The following is a 10,189-nucleotide window of genomic DNA, read 5'->3' on the forward strand; positions in this document are numbered from 1 at the left end:
CAACAACGTGAACTTTGTTGTTGAGGAAAACATATTTTTATGTCAAAAAATCTGCATGAAAAATGTTCACTGAAGAAAATGTTAGTGTGTATGTGCTAGTTTTGAAGTTTGATAAGTGAAGTATTTGCAGTTTACTGCTCTGCTGTAGTTTATCCTTTCTATAAAAGAGTTGCAGGGTAGCTCTCATGGGTTCTCCTTGTCCAGTTCAGTGTAAAGTTGGGTAGATTAACCAGTTCTTTGCTGACAGATCACACTAATTGAAGAAAAGGAAAAGACTTCAACAATCTTCCCAGATGTGGATCTGAAAGCAGATTTTTCTTTTCTTTTTTTTAAAGTAGCTAGTTAGAGAAATGAATTATCTAATTCTACGTTGTGGGGAGCAAACTGAAGTGGGATATATCCCGATGTAAATCAGCATTGTTCCATTGTGTGAAAGTAACATCAATTGAGAGTTATTTTCCAATTTGTGCTATTCACCCCAGCTAGGTAAATGGTTTTAATATCTGATATATTTTTCATGAAGACTAAGATGTTCCTCAGACTTTTTAAAGCAAGAGATGTTTTGAACCAAATTACTTGATTGCCTTGTGATGCTGAGTGTGACTTCTCAATAAGTCAATCCTTACAAAGAGTAGCAGAAAGCAGTAACTCTTGGTAAGGTAAGTGTACTGCGCATGTCGATAGGAACTTCTGTGATGTATGTGAATGACTAGCCAGCAGAATTAAGTAACTTCTTTGTCATTGCAATCTGATGTAATTTTTCAAGTGGTTTTTCCCAGAAGTATGTACTTGTCTTGATATGCAAAAACTCTGGCCACAGAGTTCACATGATTTTCCATACTCAGAGACTGCTTCTTTGTTAGCTGTTATTCAAAAGTGATTTCATATTACCACTTTAACCCTGGTGATGAATGATTCCTCAATGTAAAACCAGTACATTTATCTTCACCATCCTGTTTTCTCACAGATGAGGTTTCAGTCATTCTTCCTCTGTCCCAGCAAGACTGGACATTGACTTCTCCCTAAACTGTTAATGTGAAGTGATTTGTACAGGTAATTGTGCCTCAAGGGAAGTGTCTTGGTTTCTGTGGAGCACGCCTGGCCCAGAGGTCTGGTGATCTCCTTCTGCAGTTCTCCCACATGACAGCTGCTTAAGTGAAACAGCAGTTTAAACAAAAATGAATTCAGATCCTCTAAGCACAAAGGACAAGGAACAACCTGCATGCCTACAAGTAAAGTGTTGTTTGGTTTGCCTCTGTTTCTACCAGCCAAACATCATATCTCAGTTTACTTGTATTACTAGATGCTCCCAATTTTCCCTTTGGGGAGCCTTTTCTGCTCAGTAAGAGAAAGAGATATACAGCTTGAGGGGAAGAAAACCATCTTGGATGAGTCACTCAAAACAAAGCGGGTTTTGAGGGGTCAGTACTGGGAGAAGTTCTGTTCAATTCTTCATTAAAATCTAAGGTGATGGACTAAAGACAATGTTTATTATATTTGCACATCAAACCAGGCTGTGAAAGATCAACACTGTGTTGAAGGCTAATGGTGGTTTTCAAACTGATCTTAATATCTGACCAATTTACTAAACAGCTGCTGGCCAGGAAAAAAAGGAGTATGAAGAATCATAAGTGACAGGGAGACAGCAATATGGTGTTGCAAAAAAAGGCAGATACCACCATAGGATATATCAATGAGAATATCCTGTAAATGGCATGATGTACTCCGTCCACTCTGGCTAGCATTGGTGAGGACTTTGGACATTCATCTGTGGGTTGAGTTCTTACAAATCAAGAAGAATTTAGGCCAGTTCGAGGGTTGTCCTAAAGGGAGCAAAGGAAATGATCAGAAGACTACTGTGTAGGTTTGATGGGAAAATAGTGAAATTATTTGGATTGTTTATCCAAATATGAGAAGAAGGAACCAAAGTGAAGGAGGAAGATAACTCTTCTCAAGTAGGGAAATTAATGTTATAAAGATGCTCTCCCACTCTGTGGTTTCATATGATTCACATGATTCATATGATGGTATCTGGAAGAAGAAACAAATACACAACTCCTTCACAAGGAATTTCACCTTATGCAACTCTCAGATCCTTTCATTGGCAAACCTTTCCTTTCCTTACAAATCAGTGGTCACGGCTCCCTTGAATGGCACTTTAAAAGAGGAAAGATAGGGGGTTTTTTTATGTTACTAAACAAGACAGTTCAATGGCAACCTTGCCTTCACCTAGTCTTCATCAAGTTGCAGTAGAGACCTGTGGACCAAATTCAGATCTGGTGTAAGCTAGTACAACATAACCTTTGAAAGAGTTCCTCCTTCTTCCACCAGACCAGAATTTAGCCCTTAATTTAACTCAGAGAAAAATGCAAATTAGCCTAATTAAACATACAGTTCAAGCAATCAAGATACTGGTTTTGTACTATATTGATCTATTTTAAAATATCAACGTAGGACAGTTAAAAGCAAAGGGGGCAATTAATGTCTTTCCCTGGGAAGGTGTGAAAGGTACCTGTCAGGTTTCATTAAGGGTATTTATTCTTTCCTTTCAAATTGTCTCTGCTTTGAGCAGACCACTCTTCTGGGTTAATGGTGACAGAAGACAGCAGCACTGCTCTAAGCATTCTACACAGGAAATGTAGCCTATTAGTGAAAGATGGGGAATCCTGAAAATGAAATACTTTATTGTTGATGCCTCTGAAATGTCCCATATGCCTATAACTGTCTCAGAAAAGCAGCACTGGGGCTTGATACCCCTGCCTTTGTGAAAGACTCAGTATCTTTGGGCAGCACCTACAAAGAGTAAAAGAAAAAAAATGTTATTCTAATGGCTTTATGAATTGGGATCTGAAGTACAGAAAGATTGACTTATTTGTTGAAAGTCGTACAAAAAATGCTGTGAAATAACCAGAAGTTTTGTGGAGATCTCCTGAGTCCAGCTCTGGTGTGTTTTGATCTTATTCCTTAGTCCTAAATGAACACGCATCCTTTGGTAGACATGTTGTTATGGCAAGTGACATCTGAAGGTGTAAGAAATTAGAAGCTTCACCACAGCTTGTTTAAATCAGCGAAAAATATCCCCTTGGTTTGAAAAGGCCAGCTTCAAGGGGCAGGGCTATCCTCCACCTTTGGTATGAGCACAGCATGACTGCATTAGACCTCATGGGATCAGCCTGACCTCAACCAGACAACACACCTGCCCATAACCCGAAGAAACTGACCTGCTATGGAGAGTGAGAAGGAGATGGGAAGAGTTTTCTTACTGGACATGTTGCAGTGGAAAGGATGCAACTAGAGACAAAGTAAGGGAGAAGAAGCAATGGACAAAGAGGAGGATCTTTTTGTACATTCCTGATGAAACCTGTGCTGTGCTTTGTGTGTGTTTCTGTCAGTTCCTGTGAAGCAAGTACTGCAGGGCTGTGATCACAGCCGTACAGTTTGCAAATAACCAACAAATGTGAGCAGCCATAAGTCTCTGAGTTGTGACCTTTGATGGTGGAATAGATTTCCCTTGTGATGCTGAGATTCTTTGACAGCTGAGCCTGACTCTGAGTTTACATGTTTTGTCAGTCCAGCATCTCTCAGGGTTTGTGGTTAGGGTGGCCTTGGTGACAGTCACTGTTTTCAGTTCAAGATGTGAAAGAGATGCTGGGCTGCAGCAGTAATTCTTTGAATATTTCTCCAGCTGAAAATCTGCACATCACCGAGTCTGACATTTTCTTCTTAGTAGCTTTTAATGTTATATGGATTTTTAAGAAGTATAATTTATGTCAGTGCTGTTTAATGATGCACCTTTAACCAAAGATAAAACACTACCCACGTTGCTTCTGATTTAGCCTTTTTGGCCTGGTTGCTGCAGATCATTTTAGCAAGGGAAAGGTTGTCTGCAGCATGAATCCCCCAACCAGTGAAACTACTTTGTCTTAATTACCTCAGGACGAGAGAGTGCCCCTGAAGCAATCATCTTTGTTTGTTAACACACCCTATCTGCTGCACTACTCTCCATAAATAAAACATGACCAAGATTACAATGTCATGTTCCCGTGGACTCTAGACCCTGGTAACTGCTCAAGTAGAATGCACAAAAACATCCCACAGCAACCCTGTGCATATCGGAGGGCATAGCAAAGGGATGTTTCTCATTCCTAAGCAACCACATGCATACCGGCTTCTAATATTAAACACGATGTCTGCTCGAATGCTAACAGGATGCATAAGACATACTCTTTCTCGCCTTTGTCGCGGGAAAACAGCAGATCCCAGGCCAGATCTGTAGGTGGTAAAAAACTGCAGAAGCTCCAAGATCTAGCTCAGGAGTTTACCCTCTGCAGATTGCCTAATTGGAGCCCCAATGTTATCCATTACTGTGGAGTTGGTGGCAGAGGGTTGTAGGAAGAAGATTTAAGGATTTGCAAGTGTTTTGTCTTGGTTTTCTCTTGTTTTTCTTCCTGTTTGTCCATTAGAGCTTTGCCACTGTTGGGGTTCTCCCTAGGAAGGACAGCACTTGACTGCTTAAGCTAAGATAAATGAATACTATAAACAAATAGATTGGTCCCTTAAATATCTGGGAGGGGAAGGTAACAGATATCAGCTGTGAAATACTTACCAAGCTTTGATTCTTAAAGGCAAAATTGGAGGGTAGGGTCACTCCTGCACTGAAGAGTGTCTCAATCTGTGATTAATCTTACTAAAATTAAGGGGCACTGTGGAGTTAAAGATTGTTTAATGGAGGTTAAGATAAGGGCAGTGAGAAATCACCTCCTCCAAGATAGAGTAAGGGGGAATGAAGCTGCCCAGGTAGCTCAGAGGAAGGCATATCTTCCTGTTATCTGCTAAGGGGTTTTGACTTTTGGTGCAGTGGCAACCTGAACCAGTGTGATAAGACAGTAGGCAAGATGGGTTGGTCGAAGATTTGGCACCTTCTGCTGGGTTGCTTCAGGGTCATCTAGCTTCAAAAGAGTCAAGGCAAGCTCTTCTGTTTGTACAGGACACTTCTATTACAGAAATGCTCTGTTGTACCTGCAATGCATGCCTACATATATGTCAGGCCCAAGTAAGTTAATTTCAATGTACTCTCAAATTTCCCCTGTCTTCTTTTTCTGTAAGAAATTGTTTTCTATTCTGCTTCCTTCTTCATTAACACCCCCCCCCCACACACACACTAATGCTGATAGGAAACTGCTTTCCAGGGGTCCATAGAGCAGGTACAAAGACCATTGAGGGTGCTTGCTTTTTCAAGAGGTTCAACATGGTTCTTGTTCAGAGAAGGTCCACAGGGAAGATCCAATATGTGGAAAGAGAACAATTAGGAAAGGATTGCTTTAGACCATGAAAGAGATATCTGAGGTTTGTAAAATCATGTTGTTTGATAGGGATGCTGCTAGCTGGGGAAGGTCAGAAGCAATTTTTCACTCTGTATGCAGGTAAGCTGGAGCACTCCTTGATACATCTTTATGAGGGTTTACATGCCATAAAAGGAAGGTTTTGCAAGCTTGCAGAAAGGAAACCTTCTGAGGATTCCTGAATACACAGAAACCATCTTTGGCCTAGGAAGTTGCTGAGTCACAAAAGGCTGGAGACTGGAAGGCTATTTAGAGAAATGTTTTATGCATTGCCTTGATCTTAGGTGCTTCATATGCTCCTGTATTTGGGCATTGCTGGAGAAAATTGCAGACTTTTGTTCTGATCCCACACACTGCTGCCAAGGCTATACTTGGGGGCTGATAGTCAGATCTGTAAAGCTGGTGTTATAGGCTGGTGTATGCATTTCATGGCAGCTTGCTAAAATTTTCTGAAACGATCTTCAGTGGCCTTCCTAGTCAGGGCCATGCTGTATGTTTGTAACCATGATGCTGTATTTGTTCATTCAGAATATCTCTATGTCTGTGGCCCATATTATTATTTAAAAAAAATTCTCTATGTCCAGTCAGATCTCAGCAGCTCTGCTCAGACGATCAGTTGTGCCAACTGCCCTGGTATTCTTTGTGAAAGAGACAAATATCTCCTGCAAGGGGAACCAGCAGCTCTTTCTTATACAGGACACCAAAAAGACATCAGAAAGGGCACACTGCTGTCTGACAGGCTGTTGCATGGATTATCAAAGGCAACTGTCTGCCAGTGCCTTGACCTACTGTATGCTTTGGTCAGGCCACGCATTTCATTCATTTGTGAATTCAGAGGTGCTTTTTGAAGGCAAAAACTCTTTTCTTGACTAGTTGCTCTAAACGCAGACTCCAAGTCTCTGTAGAATACTTCAGTTCTTTTAATGATTTGTGCCCTGTCACTTACAGAGTTCTGTCTTTTTTCCCAGCACTGCAATAAAATGTTACTTCCCTCTCTTGTGCTTTCTTTCTACTACCATACTTTCAAGTTTTGTTTTGTTTGTTCAGTGTTGTCTTGATAAATTCCATATTGTTCTTCCTGGTTTTCTCTCTCATCTTTGTCTTTATATCATTGTTCTGATTTACAAAAAACTCCTTTATTTCTTGAGCTTAAATCTCTATATCTGCCTTCTTATCTCTTGCAGTTGCCTTGTTTCCTCAGATACAACCCTGGCTTTTATCTGGCATCTCACAGCCTCTCTTGGCAACTTTCTGCTAAGTGTCTTCTTTCTTTATTTGTAGCACCATTGTTCAGGCGGATTTTACTTTGAGATTTGCCGGCTTTCATTAGTCAGGATGGCACATTGGAAGTTATGTAAGCTCTGATTTTTTTATTTAAAAGCTATCAGGTTAAAATGTGTAAAAAGGAGAGTAAGAAAGAAGGGTGGCCAAAGCGATAGAATAATCTCTAGTCAAAGTTTACTGCTTCTAGACAACAGCTTTTGTTTGCAGGGAAATATAAGGGGGTAGCGCAAGGGGGAAACGAGCAAATCTCCATATTGCATAAAATCAGCGTGGCTCTAAATCTCCACAGCTGAGGGTTTGGCCCTGGCTCTTGATTAATTCATCTTGCTCAGAGACCTATCATCTGTAGAACATTTCAGTCATTTTGCAGGTGGGGAGAGAAACCTGTTGGGGCAGATCCGTGTGTCCGTGCAGAGGAGTGCGGATGTTGTGCCCAGGTGTGCGGGTGGAGCTCCTCAGCTACTCCCGCTCCCACGGCTGCTGGGCTGTGGCTCAGAGGGACGGCTGGGCTGTCACGGGGAGGGCTGGAGGCAGCTGCTGGAAGGTGCTCGTGGTAGATAGAGCTTTCTGCCTCAGGAAGGGGCAGGAGCGGGGACTATGCTGCCGGCCGTCTCTGAGCAGCTCAGCCTCCCAGGGCTGCTCCTGGGCTGACTTGCCATCATCACCCACTGCTGTCCCAAGGCTGTGCCTGAGGCACGATCAGAGCCATAATTTGTTGATGAAAGGATCTCTTACTGCGGAAAGTCTGAGTTACTGACCTCTGAGTCCTGTTAATTAAAGTTTGGTAATCCAGGAGGGAGGAGGACCTGGAAAATCACATTTTGTCCTACGTAAATGTTGGTTATGGGAGGCCACTGCTGTCACACGCTGGCACTAAGGGAGACTCCAGACTGAACAGTGGAGTCAGCAGACGGAAACTGGCCTTGTAAATCGGAATTGCCAGTTTTTGTGACAATGAACAAAAATGTAATTTTTTAACCAAATGTATGTGTCATAACTTGGTGACCTCAGTGAATACACTTTAATTAAGTCCTTTTGTTGCTTTTCACCCCTTTCCCTCAAGCAATTCCAAGTTTTTGAAAACAGCCAAACAAAGTCTGTTGTGATTATTATGTATCTGACAGAACTGTGAATGACCCACAACTGTAAAAACACAATATACTAGCTCCTGTCTTTGGCCTTTAGGCAGAACTAGCTGTAGCCATTACTGGGGTAATGAGAACTCAGCTCTCAGTGTGATCTGCTGTAGTCATCCCCTTGGGCAAAGCTGCCTGTGAGCTGCTCAGCTGCTCGGAGCCTGCAGCCTTCCCCTGCAATCAGGGGAGCCAAGCTGATGCATATCAGATCCGGATTTGGCCCAAAGACATTTGCTTTCGTCTTGGGAAAGGCATAGTCTGTAACTGTATCATTCAAGTTGGAAACCTGACCTAAAGGCATGAAGCAGAAGAGATTATGGGAGCTGCAGGTGGGATAGAGCTATGGAAGCCCTTCAAACAGGTTTGAAGAAAAGGTTCAGGAAGCCTGGGTGATGTGGAAGATGCAAAACTGGAGATGGACCAAAAGAAGTGAGGAGAGAACAAGGAATGCATGGGAGTGAAATCCAAGCCAAGGAAGCAATAGGAAGGCAGTGAGAAAGAGCAGGGCCTTGTGGGAGGTGAGAGTCAGCAAAAGATTAGGGAGGTTTCACTGCTGGGCACCTGAGCAGAAAGTGGGAAAAGGGGGAAAGATTTGGAAATTGGAAGTACTCATTTCATTTGGGATAATAAGGCATGAGAACACCAAGAGGTCCAAGCCAGCCAGTGTATTTGAGTTTACACTGCAGAAGCAGGAGAAGAAAGCTTGATTGAATAGGCAATTATTCTGGTTTTGCAGACCTATGGTGAATTTTCTAAACTCGAAAGAGGATCACAGAGAGGCAGACCATTGAAAATAACTAAGTGGATGATCTCATTCCATTATTTTTAACTCCATATACCATTGATAATTAATTTGTCTGTAACCATATTGATTTTTTGTCTCATGTTTTATTGTCAGTGCTTTGTTTGCAATATATAACTGGTAAAGTTACAATTAACCCTTATTGCCCTGTCCAAACACATCTGTGGATGTTTAGAAGCACAACAGGAATATTATGCCTTGAAGTGATTCTTTCAATGCGTAGTAAAATGCTCACTCTTATATTAATGAAACAAAATTATGAAAGGGATGCTTTCATGGATGAAGGTTGACTTAGAGCTGATGCTACACTGAGCCCTATTTGGGGAACATAGTAGTCATATCTTAGTGAAATTATTCCTGTTTTGCTCATATCTAGAACAAAAGATCTGTACAAAATATTCTTCTGTAGATTTTTTTCCTAACTAATTAGCATTTCTAAGGAGATACTTATACTAAAGCTAAATCAGGATACTTTACATTTCTTGAAAGAACTTCCCCTTTGACAACATTAAAAACCTTGTTATGCATATGCTAAACCTGCAATTCTCTGTTTTTTTTTTCTTGGTGGCATGACATTGTATTTAAATGTAACCTTTCTTGCTTCTAGAAAAATTAATTTTGTTTTGAATCTTCAGGATAGGCTAACACATGTATTTACACACACATACACTCTCCCTTTTCTTTGACTTGGGTTTTCGGTTGCACACTGTGAACTTCAGTCACTGGGCACAGCAGTTCCTCTGGGCAATTTGCAACAGAGTCACTGAAATGCCAAACCCAAACAAGCAGCAATGCCCTCCTGTGTGCCTTGGTTTCTGCACTGACAGTTCTGCATGTAGGAATGGCTTTGCTTTGCCATCAGAATTCATAGGGTCACCTGCAGACAGTCTCAGAGAAGCACTTCCCAACCATGATGAGAGTGCTCACAGACCCCTTGTCCTCTCAGCTGCTCAGTCTCCTGCAACTGAGATACCCAGACCCTCTAGAATGTTTAATCCACCTGTGGTTTCCCTGACTGTTCTTTCTGGCTGCCAACAGCTCTCACTACATCCTAGACAAGCTGACTAAACATCCTCCTTCCTCTCATGATATATGCCAGCAATCATGGCTATGTGGTGTTGTCACATCTTGCGAGTGCTTCTCCTGAATTTTACATAATATTATGGTCTGTAAGTCTTTAAGTTCATTCTTATTTGTGTGTAGGTCTGTGATTAGTGTCGGTGTGATCTGTGCTTGTGTTGGTATGAGGAAACTGACACAAGAGCCTGGACATCTGGGGGACGAGTAGGCTCCTAGCTCTGAATCCCCAGCCTACGAACACAAAGGAGTTCAGTTTTCATCACCAAAGTTCTCTCCTGAAGTTAAATAGAGTGAAAGGTTGTTGCAGAGGTTGTTTTGGGTGTTAAATAAAGCCACAGTACCTATATTTTCTCTTATTGTTGGGGTTTGTAGTGTGAGAATCATTAGGCTTAACCATTTCTGATCAGAAGTGGGCCCAAGCCACAAGCCCTCACTTGAATTCTCTAGGGGATACATGGGACTTATTTACTGAAGTTTCTAGAAAGCTACAAAAATGGCATTCTAGTGGTGGACACTGATAATTCTGCTTTTCTGGCTCAAGAGAA

This window comes from Pipra filicauda, unplaced genomic scaffold (assembly GCF_003945595.2).
Source record: "Pipra filicauda isolate LSUMZ 115617 unplaced genomic scaffold, ASM394559v2 scaffold212_size3012638_pilon, whole genome shotgun sequence".
In the NCBI taxonomy this organism is placed as follows: domain Eukaryota; kingdom Metazoa; phylum Chordata; class Aves; order Passeriformes; family Pipridae; genus Pipra; species Pipra filicauda.